Source organism: Salvelinus fontinalis, chromosome 20, assembly GCF_029448725.1.
Source record: "Salvelinus fontinalis isolate EN_2023a chromosome 20, ASM2944872v1, whole genome shotgun sequence".
Lineage (NCBI taxonomy): Eukaryota > Metazoa > Chordata > Actinopteri > Salmoniformes > Salmonidae > Salvelinus > Salvelinus fontinalis.
The window spans coordinates 24,541,679-24,562,121 of NC_074684.1; the positions used below are offsets into that span (position 1 = coordinate 24,541,679).

The 20,443-nt window shown below is 43.0% G+C and overlaps 1 protein-coding gene across 1 annotated transcript in view; it reads left to right on the forward strand.

Annotated features, from left to right (window-relative positions):
- Positions 1 to 20,443, forward strand: part of LOC129817562 (5'-nucleotidase domain-containing protein 1-like) — a 96,912-nt gene that overhangs the window by 30,496 nt on the left and 45,973 nt on the right. The gene's annotated exons all lie outside the window — the stretch shown is intronic.

Genomic DNA, 20,443 nt, shown 5'->3' on the forward strand with positions numbered 1-20,443 from the left:
CCCTGCAGTACCTAGCTCCACTCCTATTCCCCAGGCGCTCTCTTTTGATGACTTCTGTAACCGTAATAGCCTTGGTTTCATGCATGTTAACATTAGAAGCCTCCTCCCTAAGTTTGTTTTGTTCACTGCTTTAGCTCACTCTGCCAACCCGGATGTTTTAGCCGTGTCTGAATCCTGGCTTAGAAAGACCACCAAAAATTCTGACATTTTCATCCCCAACTACAAGATTTTCAGACAAGATAGAACGGCCAAAGGGGGCGGTGTTGCAATCTACTGCAAAGATTGCCTGCAGAGTTCTGTTTTACTATCCAGGTCTGTTCCCAAACAATTTGAACTTCTACTTTTAAAAATCCACCTCTCTAAAAACAAGTCTCTCACCGTTGCCGCCTGCTATAGACCACCCTCTGCCCCCAGCTGTGTTCTGGACACCATATGTGAACTGATTGCCCACCATCTATCTTCAGAGCTCGTGCTGCTAGGCGACCTAAATTGGAACATGCTTAACACCCCAGCCATCCTACAATCTAAGCTTGATGCCCTCAATCTCACACAAATTATCAATGAACCTACCAGGTACCACCCCAATTCCGTAAACACGGGCACCCTCATAGATATCATTCTAACCAACTTGCCCTCCAAATACACCTCTGCTGTTTTCAACCAAGATCTCAGCGATCACTGCCTCATTGCCTGCATCCGTAATTGGTTTAGCGGTCAAACGTCCTCCACTCATCACTGTCAAACGCTCCCTGAAACACTTCAGCGAGCAGGCCTTTCTGATCGACCTGGCCGAGGTATCCTGGAAGGATATTGATCTCATCCCGTCAGTAGAGGATGCCTGGATATTTTTTTTAAATGCCTTCCTCACCATCTTGAATAAGCATGCCCCATTCAAGAAATTTAGAACCAGGAACAGATATAGCCCTTGGTTCTCTCCTGACCTGACTGCCCTTAACCAACAGAAAAACATCCTATGGCGTTCTGCATTAGCATCGAACAGCCCCCGTGATATGCAACTTTTCAGGGAAGCTAGAAACCAATATACACAGGCAGTTAGAAAAGCCAAGGCTAGCTTTTTCAAGCAGAAATGTGCTTCCTGCAACACAAATTCAAAAAAGTTCTGGGACACTGTAAAGTCCATGGAGAATAAGAACACCTCCTCCCAGCTTCCAACTGCACTGAAGATAGGAAACACTATCACCACTGACAAATCCACTATAATTGAGAATTTCAATAAGCATTTTTCTACGGCTGGCCATGCTTTCCACCTGGCTACCCCTACCCCGGTCAACAGCACTGCCCTCCCCTCTGCTACTCGCCCAAGCCTTCCCCATTTCTCTTTCTCCCAAATACAGTCAGCTGATGTTCTGAAAGAGCTGCAAAATCTGGACCCTTACAAATCAGCCGAGCTAGATAATCTGGACCCTTTCTTTCTAAAACTATCTGCTGAAATTGTTGCCACCCCTATTACTAGCCTTTTCAACCTCTCTTTCGTGTCGTCTGAGATTCCCAAAGATTGGAAAGCAGCTGCGGTTATCCCCCTCTTCAAAGGGGGGGACACTCTTGACCCTAACAGCTACAGACCTATATCTATCCTACCCTGCCTTTCTAAGGTCTTCGAAAGCCAAGTCAACAAACAGATTACCGACCATTTCGAATCCCACCATACCTTCTCCACTATGCATTCTGGTTTCAGAGCTGGTCATGGGTGCACCTCAGCAACGCTCAAGGTCATAAACGATATCTTAACCGCCATCGATAGGAAACAATACTGTGCAGCCGTATTCATTGACCTGGCCAAGGCTTTTGACTATGTCAATCACCACATCCTCATCGGCAGACTCGACAGCCTTGGTTTCTCTAATGATTGCCTCGCCTGGTTCACCAACTACTTCTCTGATCGAGTTCAGTGTGTCAAATCGGAGGGTCTGTTGTCCGGACCTCTGGCAGTCTCTATGGGGGTGCCACAGGGTTCAATTCTTGGACCGACTCTCTTCTCTGTATACATCAATGATGTCGCTCTTGCTGCTGGTGAGTCTCTGATCCACCTCTACGCAGACGACACTATTCTGTATACTTCTGGCCCTTCTTTTGACACTGTGTTAACAACCCTCCAGGCGAGCTTCAATGCCATACAACTCTCCTTCCGTGGCCTCCAATTGCTCTTAAATACAAGTAAAACTAAATGCATGCTCTTCAACCGATCGCTGCCTGCACCTGCCCGCCTGTCCAACATCACTACTCTGGACGGCTCTGACTTAGAATATGTGGACAACTACAAATACCTAGGTGTCTGGTTAGACTGTAAACTCTCCTTCCAGACTCACATCAAGCATCTCCAATCCAAAGTTAAATCTAGAATCGGCTTCCTATTCCGCAACAACGCATCCTTCACTCATGCTGCCAAACATACCCTTGTAAAACTGATCATCCTACCAATCCTCGACTTCGGTGATGTCATTTACAAAATAGCCTCCAAAACCCTACTCAATAAATTGGATGCAGTCTATCACAGTGCCATCCGTTTTGTCACCAAAGCCCCATATACTACCCACCACTGAGACCTGTACGCTCTCGTTGGCTGGCCCTCGCTTCACACTCGTCGCCAAACCCACTGGCTCCAGGTCATCTACAAGACCCTGCTAGGTAAAGTCCCCCCTTATCTCAGCTCACTGGTCACCATAGCAACTCCCACCCGTAGCACGCGCTCCAGCAGGTATATCTCTCTGGTCACCCCCAAAACCAATTCTTCCTTTGGCCGCCTCTCCTTCCAGTTCTCTGCTGCCAATGACTGGAACGAACTACAAAAATCTCTGAAACTGGAAACACTTATCTCCCTCACTAGCTTTAAGCACCAGCTGTCAGAGCAGCTCATAGATTACTGCACCTGTACATAGCCCATCTATAATTTAGCCCAAACAACTACCTCTTTACCTACTGTATTTATTTATTTTGCTCCTTTGCACCCCATTATTTCTATCTCTACTTTGCACCTTCTTCCACTGCAAACCAACCATTCCAGTGTTATTTTTTACTTGCTATATTGTATTTACTTCGCCACCATGGCCTTTTTATATTTTTATTTATTTATATATATATTTTGTTTGCCTTCACCTCCCTTATCTCACCTCACTTGCTCATATTATATATAGACTTATTTTTCACTGTATTATTGACTGTATGTTTGTTTTACTCCATGTGTAACTATGTGTTGTTGTATGTGTCGAACTGCTTTGCTTTATCTTGGCCAGGTCGCAATTGTAAATGAGAACGTGTTCTCAATTTGCCTACCTGGTTAAATAAAGGTGAAATAAAAAAATAAAATAAAAAATCGCAGTGCTAGCTGCGCCACCAGAGTCTCTGGGTTCGCGCCCAGGCTCTGTCGCAGCCGGCCGCAACCGGGAGGTCCGTGGGGCGACGCACAATTGGCATAGCGTCGTCCGGGTTAGGGAGGGTTTGGCTGGTAGGGAGGGTTTGGCTGGTAGGGATATCCTTGTCTCAGTATGTAAAATGTATGCACTCTACTTTAAGTCGCTCTGGATAAGAGCGTCTGCTAAATGACTAAAATGTAAATGTAATGATAGGAAGTGGTGTGTCAGGATATAGGGGGCCGATGTGGTTTTTAGAAGGGAATGGCTGATGAACCTTGAGGGAGCATGGCAGCACCGGGCGGCTCAATATTGAGTCGTCATGTCGGAGGACCGGGCGAGGAAAAGGGCGGATTGTGAGAAGAAGCGAGGCAGAAAGAAGGGCACGAGGTGCAAACCCGAACCGACTGCAAAATACAAGCTGAGTACTTTCTTGTTGGGGTCAAATACAGGAGAGAGAAATGCACGTAACTGCCCTGAAGGCCTTGAATAGTCGACAGATAGTGAACTTTTCATCCTGATAAAAGTGAGGAGAAAGAACCTGTGTCGTCAGGTGATATGAAGGCTTTCCAAGCCTCACCCCAATGATCAGGAAAATGCTTGATGACACTGGCCCAGTGAGTACGATTCATGAAGAAAGTGGATCCATGCCTTGTGGTATCAGGTTGGGTTCAGTCATTTCGATCAAAGTATAAAGTAGTGTTGATTTTTTTTTGTGTGTGTGCTGCTCAGAGGGAGAGGGCGCTGCGCGTTTTGAGACTCGGGGCGAAAGCGGCTTTGCTCTCCAGAGCAGAGCGCCACTGAAAGAGTGATAACTGGGGTGGGGTTGAGTGTTAAGGTGGATCAACTGAAGTTGGGGATCCCCGGTGTCTGTGATGCATGCCATTTGATGCGACGCAGACCCGGTGTTGAGTGCGAGACTGAGGAGACACTGTCTGTTCTTTTGAGTTTTGGTGCAGCGTGTTTGCAGAATAAAGTCATGCTAGTTAATTATCCTGTGAGAGCTTTTGTTCCGAACCCATTATGGCATTTCAGGTGCCAAGTAGTTTGGTCATGTTGCAGCAGTATGTAGGAGGGAGATTCCAAGGTGTTAAAAGTATGCAGGAGGGCATGGGAGAAAGAAGTGTGTAGTTTCGGTGGAAAAAGTGGAGGGTTTTAATTGTGGAGATTGGCATTGTTGCTGGGGATAAGACATGTTCTATGCGAGTGATACAGGTTGAAGTTTCCAGGGTGAGAGCAGGGCAGAAAGGGTCATATGCTGAGGCAGTGAGGAAAGTAGAGGATGGTGGACAAAGAGTGAGGGAGCCTGAGAGGATCAGGCCAGTACAGAGTGACCCCAACTGTTTGCTTAGTAAGGTTGGCTTCTTGCTATTTATTGCAAGGATCATTCATTTGAAACCCACAGATGGAAAGGAAATCTCAGGAGATTGAATTGGTAGTAGCAGCAGCAGAGACATTTTTGGTTATCAGAGATTTTAGTGCAGAAGAACTACAAGGGGTTTTGAGAGAAGGATTTCCAGCCTGCCAGGGATAGTGGTATATAGAATGAGTGTACAAAACATTTTAAGAACACCTTCCTAATATTTAGTTGCACCCCCCCCCACCCCGTTTGCCCCCAGAACAGACTCAATTCGTCGGGGCATGGACTCTACAAGGTGTCAAGTGTTCCACAGGAATGCTGGCTATTGTTAACTCCAATGCTTCCCACAGTTCTGTCAAGTTGGCTGGATGTTCTTTGGGTGGTGGACCATTCTTGGTACACACGGGAAACTGTTGAGCATGAAAAACCCAGCATCATTGCAGTTCTTGACACCTGGCATCTACTACCATATCCTGCTCGAAGGCACTTAATTTTTTTGTCTTGCCCATTCACCCTCTAAATTGCACACATACACAATCCATGCCTAAAATGTATTAAGGCTTAAAAATACGTATTTAGCCTGTCTCCTTCCCTTCATCTACACTGATTTTGAAGTTGATTTAACAAGTGACATCAATGACGGATCATAGCTTTCACCTGTATTCACCTGGTAAGTCTGTGTCATGGAAAGAGCAGGTGTCCATAATGGTTTGTACACTCAGTGTATATAGGGTTAGAAGGCAGTGAATTTGCAACCCAAGGCTGGCATGCCATCTTAGGGGAGTGGTTACATTCAGCGGAGGAGCTGGTCAGAGTGGGAACTCTCATAGAAAGGGACTTGCAGGCCTCCAATACATACGGGTCCCAAGTCAATACGACAGTGAGCAGCAGAAGAACTCCAAACCTCCCTCTTTCCCTCATTTTGGAGGAAGGAAACCTCCAGGGAACATTAGCATCTTTCAGCCTGCCAATGAAGGGACTGCACTCTCCAATCCAATCATGCTGCTGTGTTAGAGGAATTAGTTTCCTATGTGTTCGTTAACCAATTCAATTATAACAAAGCAAACACTCTGTCCGTTTCTAAGAATTTGTAAGGTTCTTATTTGCATAAAATAGACAAAGACCAGCCACCAAATTAATCAATAGCGTTTATTCTCGAGAGCTCTCCCGTGCATATACACAACAGTTCTTTTTATCCCTTCTCTTAAACTAACGCACGTACATTACACACTATATTTGGATTATCTCCTGAAGTCTCACCACAGTCTATTACCATTTAGCTGACAGTTCCAGTCCCCCCCAGATACGGAAAACCTGGAGGGGCTCTCGCTGTCCTATTTTATCTCCACAGAGTTATAGCTGGGTCGGTTCAAACATAAGTTAACGAGTCTCTTTGCTTTCCTATCGGCACACACATACATTCCTTTCTTCCACAATGGTTATCATTTTTAATTACCCCTTGTCCATGCTACATAACCTATTTCTCATGAACTAACATTATTAATCACTATAGTAAAAACAGGGTAGAATTCATATAGTTATAGTTAAATGTATACATTGTTTAGTCATTATTCATAAAATTCATAACATGCTGTTACTGTTGCGGTCATTCCATGCCATGTTCTTCTTGATACTGGATGCACATACACCCTTGTACAGGAATCATTGGGGTGGTGGGTGAGAGAGCCCAAAGAGGAGTTGAAACCATGCCTTGACTGTTCTTTTGTCTTAGTGTATGGCCAAGCCATGTGTCTACAGTTGAAGTCAGAAGTTTACATACACCTTAGCCAAATACATTTTAAGCTCAGTTTTTCACAATTCCTCACATTTAATCCTAGTAAATGTTTCCTGTCTTACGTCAGTTAGGATCACCACTTTGTTTTAAGAATGTGAAATGTCAGAACAATTGAAGAGACTGATTTATTTCAGCTTTTATTTCTTTCATCACATTCCCAGTGGGTCATACGTTTACATACACTCAATTTGTATATGGTAGCATTGCCTTCAAAGTGTTTAACTTGGGTCAAACGTTTCAGGTAGCCTTCCACGAGCTTCCCACAATAAGTTGGGTGAATTTTGGCCCCTTCTTCCTGATAGAGCTGGTGTAACTGAGTCAGGTTTGTAGGCTTCCTTGCTCGCACACGCTTTTTCAGTTCTGCCCACACATTTTCTATATGATTGACGTCAGGACTTTGTTGTCCTTGAGCCATTTTGCCACAACTTTGGAAGTATGCTTGGGATCATTGTCCATTTGGAAGACCCATTTGCGACCAAGCTTTAACTTCCTGACTGATGTCTTGAGATGTTGCTTCAATATATCCACATAATTTTCCCACCTCATGATGCCATCTATTTTGTGAAGTGCACCTGTCCCTCCTGCAGCAAAGCAGCCCCACAACATGATGCTGCCACCCCAGTGCTTCACGGTTGGAATGGTGTTCTTCGGCTTGCAAGCCTCCCCCTTTTTCCTCCAAACATAACGATGGTCATTATGGCAAAACAGTTCTATTTTTGTCTCATCAGACTAGTGGATATTTCTCAAAAAAAGTATGATCTTTGTCCCCATGTGCAGAGGAGACTGTTTAGTTTATCAAATCAATTCTCTGTAATTATTATTACGTGATTAACTTCTCTAGGGTAGTGGGCAGCATTTTCACGTTTGGATTTTTATTTATTTATTTTACCGTTATTTTACCAGGTAAGTTGACTGAGAACACGTTCTCATTTGCAGCAACGACCTGGGGAATAGTTACAGGGGAGAGGAGGGGGATGAATGAGCCAATTGTAAACTGGGGATTATTAGGTGACCATGATGGTTTGAGGGCCAGATTGGGAATTTAGCCAGGACACCGGGGTTAACACCCCTACTCTTACGATAAGTGCCATGGGATCTTTAATGACCTCAGAGAGTCAGGACACCCGTTTAACGTCCCATCCGAAAGACGGCACCCTATACAGGACAGTGTCCCCAATCACTGCCCTGGGGCATTGGGATATTTTTTAGACCAGAGGAAAGAGTGCCTCCTACTGGCCCTCCAACACCACTTCCAGCAGCATCTGGTCTCCCATCCAGGGACTGACCAGAACCAACCCTGCTTAGCTTCAGAAGCAAGCCAGCAGTGGTATGCAGGGTGGAATGCTGCTGACGAAAAGCATACCCAAATTCAACTGCCAGCTACTCATGCCCAGAAGATAACATATGCATATTATTAGTAGATTTGGATAGAAAACACTCTGACGTTTGAATCATGTCTGTGAGTATAACAGAACTTATTTAGCAGGCGAAACCGAGGACAAACCATTCAGATTTTTTTGTTTTTGAGGTCACACTTTTCAATGAGTATTCATTGGGAAACCAGATTTCTAAGCGAATTGCTTGCTGTTCCTACGGCTTCCACTGGATGTCAACAGTCTTGAGAAATTGGTTGAGGTTATTCCTTTGTGTAATGAAGAAATACGGCCATATTGAAGTCGAGTCACTCTAGGTGTCCTGTTTGATTGGAGCACATGACCAGAAGGCATGCTACATTTGGTTTTAATCCTGTAATGAACACAGATCATCCTGTCTTCAATTTTAGCGATTATTAATGTTAAAATATACCTAAAGTTGTATTACAATAGTAGTTATTAATTTTTGGGCAAAGTTTACAGGTAACCTTTGAGATATTTTGTCGTCACTTTTGAGCAAGTTGGAACCTCTGTTTTTCTGGATCAAACGCGCCAAATAAATGGACATTTTGGATATATATCGACATAATTAATCGAACAAAAGGACCATTTGTGATGTTTATGGAACATATTGGAGTGCCAACAACAGAAGCTTGTCAAAGGTAAGGCATGAATAATATTTTTATTTCTGCTATACTCAGATAATAGCATCGTATGCTTTCGCCGAAAAGCCTATTTGAATTCTGACATGTTGGCTGGATTCACAAGTGTAGCTTTAATTTGGTATCTTTCATGTATATTTCATGTGTGATTTAATGAAAGTTTAATGAAAGATTTAATGAAAGTGAAAGTTTGATTTTATAGTAATTTTCATAGTAATTAATTTGAATATGGCGCTCTGCATATTCTCAAGCTTTTTGCCAAGTGAGACAGTAGCGTCCTGCCTAAACTCATATTTTTGGATATAAATATGAACTTTACTGAACAAAACATACATTTAATGTGTAACATGAAGTCCTATGAGTGTCATCTGATGAAGATCATCAAAGGTTAGTGATTAATTTTATCTCTATTTCTGCTTTTTGTTACTGCTCTCTTTGGCTGGAAAAATGTCTGTCTTTTTCTGTGACTTGGCTCATACCTAACATAATCGTTTGGTGTGCTTTCGTCGTTTTTGAAATCGGACACTTTTGGCTGGATTTACAACAAGTGCAGCTTTAAAATCGTGTAAAATACTTGTATGTTTGAGGAATTTAAATTATGGGATTTCTGTTGTTTTGAATTTGGCGCCCTGCAGTTTCACTGGCTGTTGACGAGGTGGGACGCTACCGTCCCACATACCCTAGAGAAGTTAACTAATTAGGTAGATGTAATTAACTAGGAAGTCGGGGCACCAAGGAAAATATTCAGATTTCAAAGTTATAATTTTCCTAATATAACTTTCAGATATTTTAATATCTGATCAATTAGTCTTCTAATTAATGAATTATTCTTTACCTCACATTAGTCTCATTCCAAACATCATATATTGTTGGTTATCTGCACGAACCCAGTCTTCTTTGAGTCAACCATACATCAATTGTCTCAATCATTTATTTATTAACTAACCAAATCATCACAGAAATGCACACACAAACAAACAAGTAGATATGGTTACAAGGCAATTATAGGAGAATGTGCCCTAGTGGGCTAAACCGGCATGCCGGCTTGTTAGACAAAGGCACTGAGAAGGGCGCGAAAGATAAGACACTACAAAGTTGATAATTATAACAATTGAAATGCTAATCCTTTGCGCATGTCGTCTCACTCATTCGGGAATAATTGCAATCAATATATTTATTTACGCTCAGTGTGTCATTGTGATCTCTGTTGGAAAGTTTGTTTCTGTTGGAGAGTTTGTCCGTCCTCTCTCTCTCTCTCTCTGCCGTGGTTGGATTTTTTATTTTTTTTGTTATAGATAGATGTTTCGGCAGTTGTCGGACTTCGCGTTTACGGGTACATAATTCCTAGCTGCAGACTAGTAATTAGTATCAAAGATTTGTTCTTATTCTGTCAGTATCGATAGTCTCAGAGTCTCCAAGCTGTTTAAAGGCACAGTCAACTTAGTGTATGTAATCTTTTGAATTGTGATACAGTGAAATAATCTGTCTGTAAACAATTGTTGGAAAAATGACTTGTGTCATGCACAATGTACATGTCCTAACCGACTTGCCAAAACTATAGTTTGTTAACAAGAAATTTGTAGAGTGGTTGAAAAACGAGTTTTAATGACTCCAACCTAAGTGTATGTAAACTTCCGACTTCAACTGTATGTCATGAGGGATGATCACCTGGCCTTTCCTGTTATTGTTGGGCTAGATTTTCTGTCCATGACTGGCCTCAGTCTTGACATCAAGAACTCATGTAATGGTCTTCCAGTAGTCCCAGCACTTTCCTACTTCCCTTTTTACCAGCAGGGGTCAACAACCGGCAACCCACAGTGTCTAGCCATCCCAACACCACTGGGTAGCGTAGCTAAGGCTCTCAAGAGATCGAGAGAAGGAGGCCAATGTCTCCACGTCAACCAGTGGGTAATCTGAAGCCCTAATACAGCAGCTAGTTAGTGGGATGGACACCAGCCCGCAGCTTGACAGTCTTTTGCATTGTTGGCCCACTGTTTGCACAAATTCTGTTGGACGCACTACTGTTGTCTCTCACCGCAACATAACAACTGAGGTCCCAATAAATAAGAAGGCCTACCGAGTGTCTTTGCAGAAGCAGGAGTTTATCGACAGACACGTCAAGGACATTTTGAGCGACGGCAAGATCAGACGATCAACATCCCCCTCGGCCTCACCTCTAGTGCATGTGAAGAAAAGGGATGAAGGAACAAGGCCCTGTGTTAATTGTAGAGGCATCTATGTGAAGACCCCTCTTGACGCCATCTCCATGCCTCAAATTCAGGAAATACTGGAGTCCTTACAGTATTCAGAATTTTGAGCAGGTGGGCATGGACCCTGACAGCATCCAGAATACGGCATTTGTTACTCCGGTGGGCTTATTTGAGGTTTTCGTTCTTCCCTTTTGTTTGAAAAATGCTGGAGCATCATTCCAAATGCTCATAGAAATAGCCCTTGATGATGTGAAGTGGAAGTGTTTCTTTGTAAACATTGACGACATGCAGTGTTCTCCCTCTCAGAGCAACACCTGGGAGACCTGAGAGCTGTGTTCAGCAGGTTGCACAAAGCCGAGCTCATGGTGAACCTGAAGAAATGTAGCCTGTTCCAGAGGAGCATTTCTGTCTCTGGGCATGTGGTGTCGACTGTGGGCATCGTGACACAGGCAAAGAAGGTTGAGGCTGTCAAGTTTTTTTCCAATGCTTCATTTAGTCAAGAATGTGGAGAGATTTCTCAGTATGGCAGGATGGTATCATCGCTTTATCCCTCACTATGCAAACAGCTCTGCTCCTCTCAATGCTTGAAGAGGTAGGATGTGTCTTGGGCTTGAACATCAGAATGCCAGAGGGCTTTCTAGGACTTGAAGTAAGCCCTAACCAAAGCACCAGTGCTCCTCTCCCCTGACATCTAACTATCCTTCAAAATAAAAGCAGATGCCTGTGACATCGGTCTTGTTGCTTTTTTGACACGAGATTGGCGGTGAGTGAGTTATCACCTATGGATCAAGACTGCTGAACTCTGCTGAGAAGAACTACGGTGTCTCTGAGCAAGAGTACCTAGCAGGCATTTAGGCGGTGAAAAAGTGTCAGCCTTTCCTTGAAGGTAGGAAGTTTGAGGTCATTACTGACCACTCAGCCCTGGTCTAGGTGTTCAACCATCCAAAGCCCAATTCAAGACTGGTAAAATGGATGATCAGACTACAGGAGTTTTCCTTCAATATCACCTCAGAAAATTACAGTGCAACATTGTCCCGGATGCTCTCTCCTGTGCCCCGGTTGGGATACAGAAGCAATCCACGGTCTGCGTCAGCCAAGCTTCCAGCAGTCACAAATGTCCACTCCCCGTGGAGTAGTCTGAAATACCTTCATCCCAACAGTACGACCCCGAGGTGCAGACCATAATGAAGGAAATCCAGGGCGAGATACCAAGACATGGAAGCATCAATTAGGCCATTGAAAATAGGTATCTGTTCCGGGTCGTCCCTGTTGGACAAGGGATGTATAGAAGTTTCAACTGTTTGTGCCACATGGGATGAGAGAGCAGTTCTTGAGACACTTCCACGACAGTCCACCACAGTCCACTTGGTGGACATCTAGGAAGCTAAAAACCCTACTGAAGGTCCTGGAAGTTACCTACCGGCCAGATGTGAGGAAGGATGTATTAGGAATACACCAAGAGGTGCATTACTTTTCAGAAGAACAAGCCTCAACTGACTAAGCTGTCGGGTCATCTACAGTCTACTACAATCTAGGAGCAGAAGGCAACATCAGTACCTCCTAGTGGTCGTTGACTACTGAAGCAAGTGGGTTGAATTGTTCCTCATGAGAGAGGCGAAGACCCCAAAGATCGTCTCCATTCTCACTGATGAAATATTCACCAGAAAGGGAACAACAGCCTGTCTCGTACAGAGGAGCTCAGTTCACCTCCCTTCTCAATCAGATTTGCCAGCAATGGAGTGGCGTACAAAAGCTCACTACAGCATGCCGTCCACAAACAATTCTGACAGAACATATCAATTGCACGCTGAAGACCATAATCGCATCCTTTGCTAAGGACAAGCACAACACTGATCTGGTGTGGATCAGAGCCCACCCACTGTCCAAAGCTGATGCTGGTTTCATGGCCAAACTAGCTCCTAAGTGGAAAGGCCCAGCCAAGATTCAGTGACGTGTATCATGTTCAAAACTTTAAACTGTATTTCCGCCTCTCTGAGCCTCGTTTGAAGGGGGTGTACAGTATATGTAACCCACACGGTTCTTGACATGTGTATAGGCTTTGGGCTCCGCCCTGGTCACTCCCTAGACACACCCATTGTCACTTCCTGGTTTAAGGTGATATAGGACGTGTGTGTGTCAGGATGTAAGGGGGGGGGGGGGGGAATTTTGAGTGCATGTTGGTTGGAGAAAATGTTTGTTGAATAGGAAATGTTTGAACGCCTAGTTTCCCTGATGATATACAGTGCGCTCAAAGTATTCATACCCCTTGACTTCTTCCACATTTTGTTGTTACAAAGTGGGATTCAAATGGATTTAATTTGTTTTTGTAAGCCATCTACACAAAATACTCTGTCAAAGTGGAAGATAAATGTATATTAAAAAAACATCTTGATTAGATAAGTATTCAACCCCCTGCGTCAATACATGTTAGAATCACCTTTGGCAGTGATTACAGCTGTGAGTCTTTCTAGGTAAGTCTCTAAGAGCTTTGCACACCTGGATTGTGAAACATTTGCCCTTTTATTATTTTCAGAATTCTTCAAGCCCTGTGAAATTGGTTCTTGATCATTGCGAGACAACCATTTTCAGGTCTTTCCATAGATTTTCAAGCATTTACGTCAAAAACTGTAACTTGGCCACTCAGGAACATTGAGTCTTTGGTTCGATTTTTTTCACTAGTTGAATTTTCTATGCAATCTGCTTTATTTGTGAAATACACATCTTCCTTTCATGACATGCGTGCCCTCCCATTTTCTTCTATTAGTGGTGTTGGGTTTAGTGACCATTATTAATGTAGGGGAAACACTGAGAGCCCTAAGGGCCCTGGTCCAGGGGCGAAAATCTGAGATCAACCTTGGAGGGGACAATTACATAAAATTTTCTCAAGAGCAATTCCTGAGGGGGCCACCAAAAGTAGTGCTGTAACACATAGCATACGTTGTTAAATGTATATTGAGGAACCATAATTCCTACAACTGGATAATTGATAGGTACAGTAGTTAACTGAAGGGTTTTCCCAACTTGTTCAAATGTTTAAATCATTATAATTCTACTACTAATAATAGTTATAGCAGTGCTCCTTACCAGTCCAGTATGTATGCAGGTATTCGTACTTACAACCAGCAATATCAAGAAAGGTCAGTAGGTGACAATGGTATTGTACACTGTATGGGTGTAGTTTTCATAAATACAATGAACATGGTGTGATCACATCTAAGAGAATCTCCATTGAGAACCATCACAAAGTTGGTCTCCGTATTGAATTGACCTTTTAATTTGACTTTTTCTGATACATTTATATAGTCATTAAATTTGTCCACCTGGCCTGAGTCTACAATATCTTTGCAAGAACAAAAAGCTTAAAATAAGTACAGTTCTAAAAGCAAAATAACTACTTCAATGAAAAACCCAAATAAATCAACCAAAATATCCTTCAGTCAGTGTCTCAACTCTTCAAACAGCAGCTATGGACAAGTATGTCGCACAAAGTATGCAATTTTAAATAAAATAACATGAAATAAATCATTTGTAAGTGTACTAAAAACTACTAAACAAAAGAACAACTATCAATTACACCATGGGTTCTCAAACAGGGGTCCATGGACTAATTGCAAGGGGTCCGTGAAATAAAAAAGTGTAATGAATGTAGTCAGTACCACAAGGTTTCCAGTAAGTTTACATATAATATAAAGGGGGTGGAGGTCCCTGAGGACCGCTCAAAACCTTGCCTGCCTTGCCTCAAAATATGCAGGGGTTCCAGTACCCCAAAAAGTTTGAGAACCACTGCTATACACACTACTGAACAAAAGAACCGAGCATATGTTTGCGGGTTTCCTCAACAACACATCAGTTGGCACTTTCGCAATGCCCTCGCCTGTTGTCTCCGACACCCTGTATAGCCCAATAAACTCCTTGTGAGGGACAAGGTCATGGTCAACATAACGCAGACAGACATTCTCCTGTTCAGCACCAGAGACATCTTGAGTACCATCAACAATTAATGAAAATTGTACAATCGGAAGAGACCTAATCTCAGCTGCAATGCCTCGAATGACTATTGGCCATGATGTTCAGAATTTCATTCTGTGCTTTGGGGCCTGTGTACATTGTGGTACGCTCTGTTAACCACTTCAGTAAAATGGGATCATCCTCTTCTGCCCTAAGTTTCAAAATCTGGTATAAATTCCCACTGTCATCCGTGTGGCCTCTAAAGGCTTGTCCCTGTCTTACTACATGCCGCACCGAACTAACAATTTTCATCAAGCAATGCCTTGCGTCATCCTGCTGTTTACCCCACGCGCTGGACATAACTGGACACTGATTGGATTTAGCTGGTGTGCTGTTACAATTACAAAGTGGCGGTGGGTTTGGCAATTTTGATGTGCTGTGAATTTTTCAATGCCTTTTCTCCAGTTCCTAAATCCTGCACTAACGAAGGCAGCATCAGCTCTTTGGCCAAAAGATGGCTGGCTTGAAAACCCTTGGCTACAGTGAAAACACAACACTCCTTTTATTGATGGATTATAATGTAGCCAGGGGAAATCGCGAAACCATCTCTCTTGAAACGTCAACACTCTGTTGGCAAGAGTTTGCGGTTCTATAAATTGTGGGTGTGGCTGATATGGTTTTGTGCCATCACTGTGGTAACTGGACAATGCTGTGCCACTGTCCCCTATACTGGTGCTGCTGGCAACAAGGGTGACACTTGGTCCTGCCGTGGCTCTGACACTGTCCTCTGAAGTCTCTCTCCCTGGCTCTTTCCCTTTCACCACCCTAACTGACTCAGTCTGTCTCCTAGAAAATAAATAAGGTGTTTGCCGTACTCCTAACTACCGGTACCCAAAACTACACAATTAATCACAACAGCAATACCATTGCCGTAAACAAATCTTAGTTTAGTCACCAGTTTAAGTTGAGAGTGGGGGTATCCATGGCATTTTTCAATTATTTCCCAAGTCAAAAAAATTGAGAACCTTTCATAATGTTGCCAAACAAAGACTCAAAAAAATAACCTGAGACTCCCTGTCTGCCAATCTGTCCCTGCATATCTGTCCCCAGCTCTGCTGTCTGTGTGCCATCTGTTGCCTGCTCTGCCTAATGACATCATTGTGAAACATTTCCATTAGCATTTTACTTCTTTCTTATGAACATTTTATCAACTAGTCTTTGAGATATTAGGATACTAGAGTTCTTACTATGCGTTTTGGTGTACTGACAAATACTCTGATGTCCGTCTTCTTACTTTTTTCTGCCATTTTTCTACCTGGCTGGCTGGCTGGCCTAGCTGCACACACACACATTTACACAACACATGCTGCAACCTTTTGTAATTTAAATAGTTTGTTTCATATTGGCTGGCTTCCAACAATAGCTGAATTTGTAAAGCTAGCGAGCACCAATTCCGTTTCTGTGTGTTTGCTATAATCTTTGCTGCCTGGTTAAATAAAGGTGAAATAAAATAAAATAAAAAAAGTTCACTAGCGACAATTTATCTTTTGCAACGAGACCATTATATATATTTAAGACAATGGTAGAAGAGAGTGTAGTTCTGTTCTGTTCAGTTTGGACTTCAGTTTATTGCTAACCTTATCACAGGGACGTCGAAGCACTACAGCTGCATGCTGATCTTGGAATAAACTGACGATAGCAAAGATTCCATCTTTGACGACGCCACATAAATGGAATAGGTACTAGCTAGCTTGATAGTTAATGTTTGCTTTAGTTTGCGCGCTAGCTCTGCAAATTCCCCTAGTGTGTGAACCCTGCCAACATAAAAATAAATAAATAACATTGCTATGGACCTGCTATGGATTGACTGAATTAACCTCACGTCAGTTACGTACATGTCCCTTTCGGACAGTAGATACGAACCCTTTATTACCTTGCCAGCTAAAGAACTGGCAGTGGATCAAACCATTGTGAGGCAAAGGGCGGGGGGGGGTCGCAATCTTTTGAAATTTAAATGCGCTATTAAGTGTCTATAATCAGCACAAGTGCTTTCATTGCGTATTATTAATATTATTGAAATTACATAGTTATGTTTACAGTGATATATTGGGGGGGACAAATCATCTTTTTCCCAAGATGGGGGGGTCGTCCCCCCCCTGGGATTTCCGCCTATGCCCTGGTCAAAAGTAGTGTACTACATAGGTAATATGGTCTCATTTAGGATGCAGGCTGGGTGTCTTACTGTAGCAGGGTGACATCCAGAGGGACAACCGGGTCCTTGGCCCTCGGTCCACCCATAGGTTGTCAGGCAGGCCAGGCAGCCACTCTGGCCAGGCTGTTCTGTTTATCTAGAGATAAAATGAAGTGTGAGAGAAACAGTGGAGGCGACAGCAGGGCTGGAGATCACAGCCAGGTGTTTGTTTATTTCCTAAAACTACTGATATTTCAAAAAGAGAAACAAAGTTAATCAGTTTTTGCCTAATGTTTAGGTTATGTAACATTTCATTAGGACACATTATCATGTCACACTGGGGAGTTGGTTGTGAGACTGACGGGTGCTTTTCTGTATCAGTTTGTTTGTCGTCCAATGCTGACCTCTGCTGTTAAAGTGATGCTAGTTTTGAAAATAGCACTTATGATCCAAAACTGGTCCTGAATTCCATTTCATACAATATGTTTTGAATTTGTAGGTGGTTAAGATCCCGTTGAATCTGTTTAAGAATGTTAGCATGATGGATAACATGATGAATAAAACTTCCAGTACAAATCTGTATTTCAAATTAAAATAACAAAAATTACTTTGGCTTTACTAAATAGATTATTTTCTTTGCAATGCATAGCTTGTCATTGATTAAATATTCAAGAGATTCTCATCTGATATCAGTCTCCCCTCTTCTGCTGAGGTGTATGAATAGGGTTGGACTTGTTCTTGGTAAATGCAATGTTGCTTTTGTACCACATGATGGCAGTATGCTCAAATTTTTTACAGCCTCTAGAAAGTCCTGTTTAGTTTGAAAGTAGAGGGTTCTTAGTGGCGGTTGAAATAAGGTTTATTTTCTTTACAGTATGTTGGAGCTGTAACAGATGTCCTTTATCATGTCACCCTTATATACATGTTGCATATGAAAGCACTTGCAACTCCTACATAGTAGGCTACGTAGATGTGAGTCAATGTTTGTGTTTAGCCCTTTGCTAGCTACAGAAGACATTCCCATTGCATACACGGAACGCTATATAGCTATTTATCATTTGCACATGGGCCTCTGGTGTCTGGAGCTTGTGAACTGCCTAGGATCAGATCTAGGATCAGCTTTCTCTCCCCCAATCCTAACCTCAACCATTAGTGGGGGAAATGTCTAGGGGCGACTTCGCCCTACTCCCATGCTATGCAGCTAGCTAGCTATTTATCATTTACCCATGCAACTTCTGGTGTCTGTAGCCTATTACCTTTGTTGAGGTAAGGACTCTGGGCTGTTGCCTTGAGAGAAGGAGTGGAAAAGTAGAATAGAAGGGTGAGTGTCTTCTCCTCTCCCTGCTATCTGTAGTGTGTGCACTGTGATGATCCCTCCCTGAGAGCTCCTCTCCTCCCCTCTCTCTGTGCCAGGATAAACACCTGGCCTGATGAATACACTCCACTCATTTGCACCGGGATGTTTCCCTATGCCTTCTTTTCTCTTACTCGTCAGAAGTGGCAGTGCTTTTTTTCACATATTGGTCACGTTCTTTTGCTCCGGTGCAAATACAACTCTACAAGGCCTGTTTTTAATGAGGCCTGTTTTAATAAGCTTGCTAATGTGTTATTGTTCATTTTAAATTTGGCCTTTGTCTCCTGTTTATATGACAAGCATATCAATTGCATTCCAGTGAGGGTATGGTACTATGCAATATTTTCCCTGGTCTCCTCTTTAAAAAAAACAAGTAGTAGAAAAGCATGTGTTGCTGCTGCAAATAACTCCCTCCCATTATAATGCATTCAGATTGCTTTTGATGCTGCATTTTAGCAGGCTGTTTTCAGTACAGCAGGTTAAGTGGGATATTTTGACTGCCTGTTTTTATAACAGAGACCAGAGGATAGTACCAAATTTAGCCCGGCTGGAGGTGCCTTGGAGCAGCCAGTGGGTCTTTGAAGAACAGGCTGCCCGTACTGCTGTCTGAGTCGGGGTGGGACGTGACCCATTCATCCTCCTAACCTCCTGCTGTTTCCTGTGATTTAGCTCAGGGAGTGAGCTGTCCACTCTGTGGTTAATTCTACATAAGTCAGTCTTGTCCTTCAGTCTAGTCAGTGTCACAGGGCACCATCTCATCATCCTGGCCAGACTGAGGATGCATCCCAAATGCCACCCTATTCCCTTTGTAGTACACTACTTTTGACTAAGGCCCAACGGGTTCTGGTATTAAAAAGGTGCACCTTATAGGGAATAGGGTGCCGTTTGAGTGAGTCTGGGGCTCATTATCCTCTAATGAAAACCATATACTGGTTGAGAGCCTTCTAACTTCAAACAGACAGTCCACTGGTTTAGACGGGGAGTTGTGCCTGTCTTCTGACCTGGCCTGCCAGGATGGCACACAGCCGTATTGAATAGTATTCATCCACTTGGTTAGGGCTGTCTGCCAGATGACATTTGTAATACGCCAACTGTACATGGAAAATAGAACGACCAGAAGATCATCCTTGGCCAAGCTTACTGACTCACACGTTAATGAGAAAATAGATGTTCTGTGTCCCATGATTGTCTCAAATCCATTACAACTCTTCGTGTATAGGACAAGGCTATACTTCTTTGACAGGAACAGCTTTTTGGAAAGAGAGAGGAGTGTGGTCATCATGGAATTCTTGTAATGAAATTGCTTTGTTCTCCATCCAGGGATAATTACCCTGTGTGTGTGTGTGTGTGTGTGTGTGTGTGTGTGTGTGTGTGTGTGTGTGTGTGTGTGTGTGTGTGTGTGTGTGTGTGTGTATATATTTGGGGGGGTTGAGTTGGGCCGAAGACATATTTGTTTTGCAAATGGAAAATAAAGTACACTACATGCCCAGAAGTATGTGGACAACTGCTCGTCGAACATTCCAAAATCATGGGCATTTAATATGGAGTTTGTTCGAGCTTTACCTAGTTTAACTAGCTTTGCCTAGTTAAATAAAGTTATTGTGCTGACGTTGCTTCCAGAGGCAGTTTGGAACTCGGCAGTGAGTGTTGCAATCGAGGACAGATGATTTTTACACGCTTCAGCGCTCGGCGGTCCCGTTCTGTGAGCTTGTGTGGCCTACCACTTTGCGTCTGAGCCGTTGTTGCTCCTAGACTTTCCACTTCACGATAAAAGTATTTACAATTGACCAGGGGACCTCCTAGGATGGCAGAAATTTGATGAACTGACTTTTTGGAAAGGTGTTATCCTATGACTGTGCCACTTTGAAAGTCACTGAGCTCTTCTTTAAGGCCATTCTACTGCCAATGTTTGTCTATCAAGATTACATGGCTGTGTGCTTGATTGTATACACCTGTCAGCAACGGATGGGGCTGAAATAGCCTAATCCACAGATTTGATGGGGTGTCCACATACTTTTGTGTATCTACAGGTGCAGCTAGGATCATAATTTGATCAATTTCTCACAGGAGGAAAATAATCCTGTAGTAACAGGAAATGTTAGTTATTCTGTGGACTATAATTAATGGAAATTTTTCCAGGGGTTGATACATTTTTAGTTGGGGCAAATCAAGTCTGATATTT